This window comes from Mauremys mutica, chromosome 1, assembly GCF_020497125.1.
Source record: "Mauremys mutica isolate MM-2020 ecotype Southern chromosome 1, ASM2049712v1, whole genome shotgun sequence".
In the NCBI taxonomy this organism is placed as follows: Eukaryota; Metazoa; Chordata; order Testudines; family Geoemydidae; genus Mauremys; species Mauremys mutica.
The window spans coordinates 38,441,457-38,455,576 of record NC_059072.1 but is presented as its reverse complement, the minus strand read 5'-3'; the positions used below and the strand labels follow the sequence as shown (position 1 = coordinate 38,455,576).

The following is a 14,120-nucleotide window of genomic DNA, read 5'->3' as shown; positions in this document are numbered from 1 at the left end:
ATTCACGGCCATGAAAATCACATCATGGACCGTGAAATCTGGTCTCCTCCCATGAAATCTGGTCGTTTGTATGCTTTTACCCTATACTATACAGATTTGGGGAAAACAGCATTTCTCAAATTGGGGGTCCTGACCCAAAAGGGAATTGCAAGGGGGTTATGGTATTGCCACCCTTACTTCTGCGCTGCCTTCAGAACTGGGTGGCCGGAGAGTGGCAATTGCTGACTGAGGGCCCAGCTCTGCAGGCAGCAGCATAGAAGTAAGGGTTTCAATGCCATACCATGCCATGCCATTCTTCCTTCTGTGCTGCTGCTGGCGGCAGCTCCGCCTTCAGAGCTGGACTCCCAGCTAGCTGCCACCACTCTCCAGCTGAAGGCAGCACAACCGCCAGCAGCAGCACAGAAGTAAGGGTAACAGTACCACAATCTCCCCCCCAACTCCTTTTTGGGTCAGGACCCCTACAATTACAACACCGTGAAATTTCAGATTTAAATAGCTGAAATCATGAAATTTACAATTTTTAAAATCCTATGATCATGAAATTGACCAAAATGGACGGTGAATTTGGTAGGGCCCTAGTCATAAAATAACTCAGCAATAACCAGGGGGTGCTGGAACAATTTGTATAGAGGGGGTGCTGAGAACCATTGAACCAAACTGTAAACCCTGTATATAATGGAAAACACTTCAAACCAGAGGGTGCAGCAGCACCGCTGGTTCTAGCATCTAAGGCAATAGCTAACCGTAACCATTTGATATGCTTATCCTCTGTACAGGTGCTAGTCGAGTATACTACCAGATCCTCCTGCAGGACTGAGGCTATTGAGGAATTATGACAGAACAATCCATGTGAGTAAGCTGAGTAGAATTTGGCCTACTATTGCTTCTAGTGAACATCAGAGTTGCAGTCTATATGTAGCATTTTTAGTGTAGAAAATGTCTATGTAAACATACTTCACTGCCATATGGATTCTGCAATGAAATCTTTAGCTCTTGCAGCATTTAGGAGCCATGTAGGATGGAGACCCATGTAGGATGGAGACCCATTCCTTCTGCAGCATTTCAGCCCCTGATCCTTCAATGAGCCCTGTATGCACAGATCCATGCATCAACATGAAGCCCTATTGAAGTCAGTGGGACTCTTTCTGCATCAGCACTGTGGATCAGCACCTTAAAAGCTAGCAGGAGGAGAGAGCTTTACTCTTCTGCAGGGCTCTAACCTCCACAGTTTGAAGGATACCATATAAACAAATTGTGCCAGCAACAATGTGGGTTTTAATATGGCCAAATGTAAAGTTATGCCTCTAGGAATAAAGAATATAGGCCATACATACAAGTTGGGGGACCAGTCATTGAAGCAGTGACTCTGAAAAAGACTTGGGGCTTATGGTGGATAATCTGATGAAAATGAGCTCCTAGTGCAACATTGTATCCAAAAGGGCTAATGCAATTCTTGTATGTATTAATGAGAATATCCAATAGGGGTAGAGATCAGTTCTACCCCCACATCAGTATTCAAGGTATAGGCGTACCATGGATTTATATAGTGGCATTATGAAACTTTCTGTTTTATTATCTATCCCTTTCCTAATGATTCCTAATGTTCTGTTCCCTTTTTTGATTGCTGCTGCATACTGAATGGATGTTTTCAGAGAATTATCCACAATGACTCCAAGATCTTTCTCTAGTGGTAACAGCCAGAGATGACTCATGCCTATTGATACTGGGGGATGGGGACAAAATGTAAAGGGGGTGTATGTGACCACCCCACACGTTGCCTCTGGGAGGAACCTTCCAATCCCACCTCCCTGAGCCAGGGCAAACAATCCTGTTGGTTCCTGGGGGTTTGGGCCAAAGGATGGGGAGCATGTGCCTATGGGCCCTGCAGGGGCTGGTCCTGGGCCATGGAGACTCACAGCACCGGTGTCTCCCCGGAGCTCCTGTGCCCTCGCAGACACCTCAGCAGGAGGAGGGGCACAGGCAATGCCCCTACCTCTGGCTGCTCTCGGTGCCTTACCCTGCAGCCCCCCTGCACCTGGCCACACTTACCCAGCCAGAGTTACCTGGGGGGGGGGACTCTGCCCTTCTCCTGCTGCACCTCCCCCCGCCAACACATTTCCGGGGTGCTCGGCTGCTGTCCCTGGCAGCTGGACCTGGGTGATGAATGGAGGGTGTGGGATGGAGCTGCTTCTCATGCGTGAGGGTGGCTGTTCCTCTGTGGTGCACGGCGGCTGCCTGAGAGAAAGCCTGGCTGGGGAGGTGGCAGCAGCCCACCCCTTCTGCTCCCCACTTGGGCCTGGTGGCTCGGGATAGCGGCTGAGCGAGCCAGAGCTTCCTGATCGTTAGCACATTTCTGGTTGTCTCAGCCCCTGTCCCTGGCAGCCGGGCCTGGGCGGGGAGCAGAGGGGGCAGGCTGCTGCCACCTCCCCAGCCGGGCTGTCTCTCAGGCAGCTGCCACACTGCACAGAGGAGCGGCCACCCTCTGAGAAGCTTCTCCATCCCACGCCCTCAACTCCCTGCCCAGGCCCTGCTGCTGCGGGGGAAGGGGGGACAAGCCAGCCGGAAATGCTGGGAGGAGGCACTCAAGAGAAGGACAGAGCCTTTCTCCCCTGCTGGCAGGCCAAGTAGAGCAAGCCCTGTAAGGGCAGCTCGGCACTAGCTGCAATCTGGGGGCCACTGAACCCCACATACCTTCCATATGCATCACCTCTGGTAACAGCTAACTCTGATACCATCATTTTGTATGTATTGTTGGGATTATGTTGTCCATCATGCGTTATTTTGCATTTAGCAACATTGAATTTCATTAGCCTTTTTGTTGCCTAGTCACCCAGTGTAGTGAGATCTCTTTGTAACTTCACAGTCTGCTTTGGATTTAACTATCTTGAGTAATTTTGTATCATCTGCAAATTTTGCCATCTCACTGTTCACCCCCCTTTCCAATCATACTATGATTATTTTTGTTAGTTATTTTATTATTTTTCTTAGTTCTCTTCCGTGCCTCACAGCAGAGGGGAGCTTAGAGCCTCTTGTTTTTTTCTAAATTTCATTCTTTTATAAATTCTCAAATGCAATTTTACAGAATAAAATTAGTGATAACATGGTCTGAGACATTTTTTGTTTCATCAAAGTTTTGTGGCTGAGTTACAATTAGCCCCATAATAATGTCAATGCAAACTTTAAAAAGTGCTATCAAATATCGTCATTTAGGGCTTATTTTGACAAGCCTTAAAGTTACTATTATTTGTTGGAAAAGGTCCTCCAGATTCTAGTTACCTCCTTTTTTTTAAAGTAAAAACAAGAAATTAACCTTTTTTTTTCAATCACAAGTTAGTACAATAAAAATGAGCTTGTTCTGAGGAATGTCCTTTCGACATTACAATGTAATTATATTCCAGTAGTGTCTAGAAGTGTTGGCCAAGATTTAAGGCACTGAATAGACACACAAGGTATGTCTACACAGCAACTAGACACCCGTGGCTGGCCTGTGCTAGCCGACTCACACTTGCGGGGCTTGGTCTGTGGGGCTGTTCCATTGCTTCATAGATTTCTAGCTTCAGGCTGGAGCCTGGGTTGTACGATCCTGCAGGGTTGAAGGGTCCCAGGGTTCAGGCTCCAGCCCAAGCCCGGAAGTCTACAGAACAATGAAACAGCCTCACAGCCCAAGCCCCAGGAACCTGAGTCAGCCGGTAGGGGCCAGCCACGTGTTTTTCTTTGCTGTGTAGATATATCCATAGAAAGAAGTCCCTGCCCTGAGAAATATACAATATAAATAGACATGACATGACATATAAATAGACAATAGTTGGTGTTGGTCCTGCTTTGAGCAGGGGATTGGACTAGATGACCTCCTGAGGTCCCTTCCAACCCTGATGTTCTAAGATTCTATGACAAAGGAAGTATTATGACCATTTTACAGATGGGGAAATGAGGCACAAAGATTAAGCCTCTACTCCTGCAAATCCTATGCACATGTAAATCCCTTCATCCACAGACTTCAAGGGTCTGTCCCTCAGAGCAATTTGAGGGCCAAAGTAATTTACAGGAAATCTGTGTCAGAGCAGGAATTGAACCAAAATCTTCCAAGTCCCAGTCTAGTGCCAACCCCAGATCATCCTTCCTCTCAGTTTCCCATTTTCCCTGCCAAAAAAATCCCAAACCCTATGAACTGAATCCACTGATTCAGACTTTGCCTAGACTGATATAAAAAAGATCTAGTGTTTGTTTCAATTAACTCAACTGCTTTTCTTTCCCCTTCTTACAATTAAATTCTGCATTCATTTTAATGAAATCTGTTTGGGCTTGAAAAACTTGTCTGCCTTACAAGGGGTAGGGGTGAGTTTGCTTGCCAGGCAAATTTTCTCAAGCTCTTACTGCTCTAATTATTTCTCAGAAATGTTTACCAAGGGAAAAAATTAAAAATCATCACAGATGGCAAATTAGTGGAAGAATGTTTCTAAAAATAGTGTGTGAAAATGGTTACAAATTGTCTCTTGTTAATCAGCGCACAGACAAGTGGCTAAATATGTACATTGGCATTTTCCCTGGTTAATTCAGTAGTTTCCTGTTAAGCAGATAATCTGGAATCCATATGCAAATTCCAAATCTGAATGACTGCATCCCCCTTCTATAGTAGCAAATAATAAATGGATGTGGTTCTATCTTTGTTTTATTTGCTGAAGGTGCAAGTGAGCTGACCTGCAATATAATGTGGAACTAAATTTAAAACTATTTCTTGTGTATCTCACCATTATCTCCATAAAAGTCTTGTTTTCAGGTAATTTTCACATCATCCCTTTTCTCTAAAAACCCTTCCCCTCTCCTTTCCCTCACTCATGTACTATGCTGCTGCCTATAATGTACATATACTATATAGGCAAACCTAACCTCATCATAAATGGATGCAATTCAAGTGACTTCAATGGAGTTGTGCCCATTAACACCAATGGGGAATCCAGCCATTTATGTATCAGTATTATAACTGGCTGTAAAGGTCACCATATAGACCTTGTCCAGGAGGAGCAAATAGGCACCACGGACCAAATCCTCTGCTGGTGTAAATCAGCGTAGCCTTATTGTATATAGACAGCGGTCTTATTTTTGGTAAATTAGTGAATGTTATAGTAGTTTGAGGTGAACAAATGTTGCATACGTCAGCTATTATCAGTGTGTGGATGTCCACAGGTAATTTGTACCCCTACAGGATTTCTATAGAAAAATATCTTCAAAACAAGCCAAGGAATAAATGTGTAGCATTAGGAATGCTGTTTAGCTGATAATCCAAAGGTGTTGCATCTTAAAATGGCATCTGCTAAATTGTTATATGTATGCATCACTGGTACTTACCACTGCTCAAGGCAGAGCTGTTACTTTGGAGGTATTTTACTGACACACCTCAAGTAATACTACACACATAGCATCATTTAACCATGTCTATTAATACACTGACATGCTTATACTATACATCTTCCAGTAAATGCTTTTACATGTTTTCCAACTTTTCTATTATGCACATCTTAGCAGAGCGGAAAAGTCCTAAGTTATCTATGAAGCACTGGAAACATCAGTAAAATGGTACAGGTGCTGTTTTATGAAATGTACTCTCAGATGAAGTTTCAAAAAGAGCTGAGATCTGTATGGAGATCATGTAGCCTAATTATTAGAACAAAGGGATAGGAGCCCTTTGGCAATCCAGATGACCTCCTCAGATCTCTGTCACCCAGTTTGTAAATCTGGCATATAATGAAAAAAGCAGATAGTGCCTCTGATCTAATCGTACCTGGGTACTTACAGCTTGCTCACTTCAGTAGGATTTGTGCATGTGCTCAAGTGTATTGCTGAACTGGGGTCTTTGTGAGGAAACCTAAGATACTATGGGCCTGAACCAGCTCCCAGTGAAGTCAATGGGAATCTTTGATTTACTTCAATAGTCACTCAGGCTATGTCTACACTTAAACCGCTGCAGCTGTGCCATTGTAGTGTTGAAGTGTAGCCACTCACAACAGCAACAGGAGGAGTTCACTCATAGCTGGGGTTAATCCACCTCCCCAAGAGGCAGTAAACTAGATTGATGGAAGAATTCTCCCACTGACCTTGCACTGTCTACACCAAGGATAGGATTGGCTTTTTAGGGTGGATTTTTCACACCCCTGAGGTACATAGCTAGGTCATCTTAACATTTAGTGTAGACCTGGACTGTGAACATAAATTTGCATTTAGAGAGTGTGTATGTGTGTCTCTGCATGCATACACATTTGTGTACATTTTGGCCCCAAATACTGTTGCCATAGGGGCTATTTAAGATCCTGAAAATGTTTGTGTGTGCGCCTTATTTTAAGCATGTGCTTAAATTGTATTGTGGTTGATAGCATGTAAATATGTGCTTAAAATTAAGAACTTGCTTGAGTGCTTTGCAGAGTCAGGATATCTCTCTTTGATAGATCCTTTGATACTGATGTGGCCACCATTATTGTAATGTTTGAGGGCCTCACAATCCTTAATCCTCACAATAGGTAAGGAGGTAGGGGAGCACTATTATTCTTATTTATAGATGGGGAACTGAGGCACTATCCCCCTTCTGTAAAATGGGGATAATAGCTACAGATAGACTAAATGACTGGAAGTCTGTAGAGGAACAGGAATTGAACTCAGGTCTCATGAGACCTAGTGCACTATCCTGCAGTCCTGACATAAGAAAAATTCACTGACATGAATGGCTGAATGGCAGATATACTTGAGTAAGAGCATCAGGATTGCTTCCTATTGGGGGGAAAAGAATAGCTTTAGAAAAGCAATTTACTATTATCCTACTAAGATTATAAATAAGGACATTGGCTAGCAATGCGTCTTGCTGCTGCTGCTGCTGCCTCTCATGCATAAGGCATCCCCCAGTGTCTGCCAATTATTTTCACCTTGTGCTTGTCTGTCATGTTGATAGATTTGGCTTTTTTCTCTGTTGTTCTGCACAATGTTTCTTTAGGTCACCCTTTTTTCCTCTTACTAGGTGGAGTCCATATTATCACTTGATGTAGAAGTCATGTCGGTGGCATCCTTAAAACGTGTGGTAAATGTGTCCATCGTCGTTGTCTTACCATGTTTGATGCTTTGGGTTGATTTGCTCTACTTAGAATTTCTGATATTGCAAGAAACTCTTTCTAATTTATTCTAAAGATTGTCTGCAAGTATTTCTTTGGAATGAAGTTATCTTCTTATCAATTTCTGTTGTAGATTTCCTTGTCTCTACTCCACAAAGGAGGACAGACATGATGCTGGTGTTAAAAAGTTGTACTTTTATATCAGTGTCAATTATTCTACATTTCTCAGATCTTTTCAAGGTTATGAAAATGTTTGCTGCCTTTGAAATTTGTTGTTTGACATGCACCATGGTGTCACCATCATTGCATATCTCATTCCATAGATATGTAAAATGACTTACTTCTTCTAGTGTTTCTCTATCTACCATGAAAATACCATTAGGGACATTGCTAGCCAGATATTTTGTCTTCCCCTTGTTGATAAACAAACCAATTTGTTTTGCTGTGTCTGCCAAATCTGGGTCTTCCTTTCCATTAAGTGTTGTTTTGAAATAAGCAGGACTAGGTCATTAGGAAATACAAAGTCATCCAATTGTGCTTTGTCCTTTGGTCCATAACATTCCTTGGCTGCCTTCTGTGCTTACTTTTCTCATGATCAGTGCAAACAATAGTGGGGGATTGTGACCAGTCCTCTGCCCGCCCCTCTTCCCGGGGCCCACTGGCTGCCCCAAAAAAGCTCAGAGAGGCTTCTAGTTATGCAGCACCCGTGGCTTTATTTGCACAACGTTCTCCTACCACCAGTGTTATGCTATGTACATAGCTTGCAGGCCTGATAATCTCCTCTCCTAAACAGAGTCTTCCCTCAGCCTGGAGACTGAGCTTCCCCCTGAGCATTCCCTCTTCTTCTGGCTACCAGCCAGCCTTTATAGCCCTTGAATCCTCAGGCCCGCAGGTGCAGCCAATTCTAAAGGCCAGGCACCAGGCTTCTCCCCAGCCACAATCTATTTCCCCTGATTGGGGCTGGCTGAGCAGGGGCTAATTAGGTGCCTTTGCACCAGCACCCTGCTACAGGGATATAATACACACCTACCTTACTCCACTTGTCCCTGCAAACCATTGGCCACTGTTGTCACTGTGAGATACCCAGGGTACAATCCAGACTGAGTAGTTGTGTCCCTCTCCCCTCTAACTTGGGATGCTTTTTCATTGATTCGCTGCTGCAGCCACCATTTCTGGTCTGCTCACACACAGCCTCCAGGAAGTAATCGATCCCGGCTATATTGTGTGAGAACTGCAGTCAGCCACTCTTGAATTACCCTGCGGGGTGAGCCCAACATTCTCATAGTCCCAGTTTCCCCCCCAGAAATGTACTGCCCAGTCCTTGCCAGGATAATACAGGCTTATCTAAAGTACATCATTTAATTAATAAAAAAATGATATGCACACTCTTGTTCTCCCAAATGGAGTTTCCCAAACACTTCAATTCAAACACCCTGGATTAGATAAAACATAAAATATGTTTATTAACTACAAAGAGAGAGATTTTAAGTGAACAGAAGTAATGAGACAAAAGTCAAAATTGGTTACAAGAAAAAGAAAAGTAAAACACAACTCATGCCTAACTTAAACAAGTTGGGTACATTCAAAGCAATCCCCACCCCACTCCTCAGTTCAACATTGCTTCTTTTGTTCTTCAGGTGTCTTGAATGCTCTGGTCAGAGAGAAATGGAGGGATCTTTGGGGTGGCTCCACTTTCTTTTTATAGTCCTTTCCCTCCTTTGAAAAGCTTCTCCAGCTGGAAGCAGGGTGACAGGTAGTCTGCATGGAAAGAAATTCTATGCTGCTTCTTTGCTAAAATGTAGATTTTTCACCCATGTCCCTTTTCCTGCCAGTGAGTAGCCACTTAGCAGATGATGGCCCATTTGACCTTGTTTACACTTGGCTGAGGCATCAGCTTGCTCTTTGTCTCCGAGGAACTGGTTTGGTCACTCTCTAGACTTGAAACATGTTCTAGTAACACTATATAGTGGTGGAATCTTATGACTTTATACACAATGTTGCTACACATATTTTACCAGGACAATAATGATCAGCAAATTATGAGTTTTCAAATGATACCCCCACAAGGCATACTTTGGCCAAAGATTACTACAGTAGGGTGCAAGGGTCACAGTTACCATCCCTGGTGCATGTTCAGCATTATCATATAGATCCTTGATTATTCTAATTATTTTTGCTGATATTCCATAATATGGCATAATTTTCCAATGTGTCTCATGTACAGTATCCTAAAATACAACATGATCAGCATAAATTGATGGGATATATTACATACAACACATCAACAGAAAAAAATTAATAAAGGTGGTTTACATTTAGTTGCTTTTGTTTTTTCAATGTGTGGTTTTCAGTAAGTTTATTTTTTAAAATCTTGCTACCCACAAATGTTTTAGACCATAACTGGAAACTTTTGGGGGGTAATTATTGGGTCATATTACAGCTATGAAATGGGTATTTCTGCTAACCAAAGGCAGAAGCAGAAAATGGTTATTTTATAACTATACATCTGCTGCATGTTTCCATATATAAGAGATTATCACCATTAAAGGAAAGGTTGGTGTTTTTGTTTTGTTTGTCTCCACTGATCTGGATCATCTTTTTAAAAACAATGATCATAGTGGGAAATTTCTATACATGGATCTAGCTATGTATTGTGGCTTTTCCTTTGATGGGATCACATTATCAGAGAACAGAAAAAATAGTCTGTCTCCTTTAAAAACAAAGAGACAACCAACAGATGGCAGGCCAGTAATGGGCATCGTTATTAATGCTGAGCAACTGTCTTTTATAAAGGCTGGAATTGGACTGAAACCAGATGTTTCTTTCAAACAATTTTAACACTGTGCTCAGTTCTTTTCTTAACACAGTGTGTATAATTTTTAAGAACACAGAAAATATCTGTTGTGTTGTTTTGATGTCGAACCTTGAAGAAATGGATGGTAAAAACTCTGCTTTTCTATTCATGCTCTCAAGTTTCCCTCCTGAAGGCAACCTTGTTTAACAATCATTTATATTCCATTCACAAATCTAAGTTAAGAGCGTTAAGACTGCAACATAAAGCAAAGGGAATGCCAACGTTAAATTTCCCAAACACCCTTAACTCTATCCTTTTTTGTATATGCATTACAATACAGTCTTTAACTACATAATTACATACTGTTTTCCTCACAAGACCACAGCTTCCTTTTGGTAAGTTGGACACTCTTCCTGCATTCTCCATCCATTGTGTACACTGAATGAGACTGAAGTCCTCTGGAAAAATAGTATGTTATGTTATAACTAAATATTGGGTCAGAATTAAGGTTGCAGGACAACTTTAACTGGCGTTTCCTGTCTTCGTGTTGCAATCTTAACATTCTTATATAATATTTTGTCAATGGAATTTCCTAGGGGCATTTTTTTTTAAGAAAAATTATAAAACAAATTCTGTTATGTGGAGCTATTATTAGACAACGGTAGAATAATCAAGAAAAGTGCGGCATCTTCAGCATTCACAACTAGCTTTGTTACATGTGTTTGCTATGTCCGATAACTAATAAAATGTACCTGCAGATGCATGAATTAAGGGTAATTAAGGGTCTGTTCAATTTTCAGTTTTAAACTGCTTTTTTTAGGTATTAAATAATTTTGTCATAAAATTGTGTTTTGGGCCATAACTTAATATATTAGAGTCTATCCCAGGATATTTTTTTTAATCCACACCCCATACAAAAATTCAAACTATTCAGGGTTCTTATACCACCCTCATCAACACAGACTCTGAGCACCTCCTGCATGTGTATCAAGTGATATCATAGAATCATAGAATTGGAAGGGACCTCGAGAGGTCATCTAGTCTAGTCCCCTGCACTCAAGACAGGACTAAGTATTATCTAAACCATTCCTGACAGGTGTTTGTCCAACCTGCACTTAAAAATTCCCAATGATGGGGATTCCACAACCTCCCTAGGCAATTTATTCCAGATGAACAGCACTTGCTACATGTGACCATTATATAGTTGTATGGTGTATAAGTAAAAATAATCAAACAAAAAGGGACTTAGGAACTGAGATACATACTGGATTTAATTTTATAAATATAATTTTCAAAAGTAAGTTTCCAAGTATTATGAAAATAGAATGTGTGCTCTGTTAAAACAAGCAACTTACCAATATCAATTAGCTCTCACTTTTGGGTCTGTAAAGAAAAAGTTGATATTTAAATAGTAATTTAAATAGATTTTAAAGGCACATAAATAGTAAAATTAGCCATAAAATGGAAATAAAAACTGTTAATAGAAATTCTGTAAGGATTAATGGGTAAATTGTCATCTTCTGGTGAAACTTTCAGTAAATAGGCTCTGTGATAGTGACATACTCTGGGGGAATAGATCCTTCTGCAGTCTTTGGAACACCCATGCAGTCTTCTCAGTACCACTACTTCAGCATCTGGGGTGCAACTATGGTGGCCTGCTTCACTCTTTTTCTTCACCCAAAGCTCCTAGAGACCCACCTTTGTGCTGCTGCCACCTACTTTATATTTACGATGCTCTCGTCCTCATGTTACTGTATCTGAGAATAGTACAAGGCAAAATAGAACAGGTGGTTCATTGCTGTGAGGTTCTTATTGAGGCTTAGTCTATGCTACTATGGTTTGTTGGCATAGCTATGCTGGCTAGGAGTGTGAAAAATGACACTCCCGACTGACAGCTTTGTTGGCAAAAGCCCTAGTGTCAATGCAGTTATACCGGCAAAACAGTCCTTTTGTTGGCATAGCTTAGGTTGTTCGGGTAGTGGTGCTAGTAAAATATCTCCTGTTGGTATAACCTGTGTCTCCACCAAGGGACTTTGCCAGCATGGGGTGTACTGCTATGGCTATGCCAGCAAACCATGTGCAGTGTAGACAAGCCCTGAGATAGATGCTAAGGAGAACAGCAAGCAGAGGGCATGGAGTCTCACTTAATATATGTCCATGACTGCTTCTCCCCGCTCAGTGAAATGAGAGGGCAGATGAAGTGCCACTGCCTTTTTTAGATCATATGTGGTCTTGCAAGGGAGAGAGATAGGGATTCCCTCTGCACCCTTTGCATATATTCTTTTTTCTTATGGGCAAGACCATTTAAATAGCCTTTTAGTAAACTATTGAATCTTTAGAAAAGGGTTTTCATAAAATAGCCCACGGTCTTATGTTTTGTGTCTCTGCCTGTTAGTGTTAATATCTACCAAAAGTTGGGGGGGTTATTACATTCATTTTTTAAAAAACAACAACTCTGAATCAAATTACTTTGAAAATTTTTAGTATGCTGTTTTGAAAAGGTCCTCTTCCAGATAGAGTATCAGTCAATGCATATTTAATAGCTCTTCACATCTTTTACTTAGTACTACAAGTCTGGTTTTGTGTGTGACCCTCTGTCAAATTGAATTGATCCTGAATTAATAAGTAGAGGAATTAAGCTACTGAACAACAAATACAAAGTAAATCTGCTTTTTTCTCTTTGTTTTTCTTCCTTCAAGACTATACAGCTGAAAGAAAAGGCAGAACCATCAAAGAAAGGTAATTATTCTAACAATAACATGCCCTGATTAAATTCTAGTCAAATACACTAATAAAATCATTATGTTCAATTAGCAACTGTCAAACAGCACTGGTTTTGGTGGAAAACTGATAATTTGTTCCTCTGTTCAATTGTTCATTAAAAAAAATAATGGAGATAAGAAATATTACACATAGAAACAGCAGCAGTAACAGATGATTTACAATACGGCAAATTCCTTTGTGCAAGAAAAGACAGACAAAGGTGCGAGTACAAAATATCAAGTTGAAAATATTAATTTGAAAATAGATTAAAAATGTAATATTTTCATGATTTTTTTTCTCCTATGCTTTTTTCTGTTGTGGCCAGATAAGTCATACTGCAGATACTCTAGTTTGTGAATACTTCTCCTTACTGAAATTTATACTGAAAATATATATTGTAAGTACTTACATGGAACTGATAACTCTTAAAAAAAAACACAAAAAAAGGGGTCATTACATGCTTGAATGGGACCTGGGCACTTTTGAAAATTTCACCAGCTGCCTATCTGCCCTTTATGTGCCTAAATACTTTTAAAATCTCAATCTCACTCTTGGAGATTAATTCAGCACCACTGAAGTCAATGGGAATCTTTTCATTCACTTCAATTGGTGTTGGATTGGGCTATTACTCTACCCAAAGTCCATGGCATTGCTTAAGTCATATGGATACTTCTGCATGTATTTAACTTGAAGTAGTTCAGTTAATTACACAGGATTAATCATGTATGAAATGTTATGCATGTGTGTACAGATGCATGTTTTCTGGATCAGAACCTGTGATCATTCCCTTTCTCAAAGGGATACTTCCTCCTTGCAGGAGCCAATCTGCATGACTGCATAAGACAGCTTTCTTCTACTGACACCTGTTCAACCCTATTGCCCTGCAAGGTAGTCAAGCTCAAGGAAATCATGTCATGGGATGCAGAGAGGGTGCATCCATTGAGGATTTATCGTGGATGTGTCTGTGTCCTTTTTGTCTATTAGACTGGGAATACTTTCAAAGGTACTGTCCAACTCAAAGACATTAGCCTGTGTGACAGATGTCAGTCAGATTATATAACCCCCCCCCACACACACACAAATTTACCAATTTGAGGTGAGGATGGTAGGTTCATTTCTCTGAAGGAAGTATAATCATCGTTTGCATTGGGCATAGTTATTCCATAGATGGTGGCTTGAACTGTTTCTCAGGGCTTCATGAGCTTCAATTTATCCATCCATTCATGTTCCCATTACGCCTCTGACATTTTGGGCAGGGATGAAGCTCCTCCACTCCTGTCTGTTTCTGGCAAGTTTTCTGAAAGGCCATCACACACAGTAGTGGTCAATTTCTCTGCCACTGCCAACATATGCAAGAGCCAATTCTGTCATGTTTGATAGAGTCGTTACTAAATGCCATCTGGTCTGGGTTAGAGATTTCTGCCTTTTGCCACTTCATGTTTTGTGTGATAGCTGTGAATCAGAAGGCG

General features: G+C 41.2%; 1 long non-coding RNA gene across 1 annotated transcript in view; it reads left to right on the top strand.

The window, feature by feature from the left end:
- LOC123362287 overlaps positions 1–13,648 on the top strand; it is a 34,187-nt gene extending 20,539 nt beyond the window's left edge. Inside the window, exons 2-4 of the long non-coding RNA XR_006576399.1 lie at positions 777–849; positions 12,588–12,627; positions 13,469–13,648. This is a non-coding gene — a long non-coding RNA (uncharacterized LOC123362287). The remainder of the gene's footprint in view (positions 1–776; positions 850–12,587; positions 12,628–13,468) is intronic.
- The last annotated feature ends 472 nt before the right edge of the window (positions 13,649–14,120 follow it).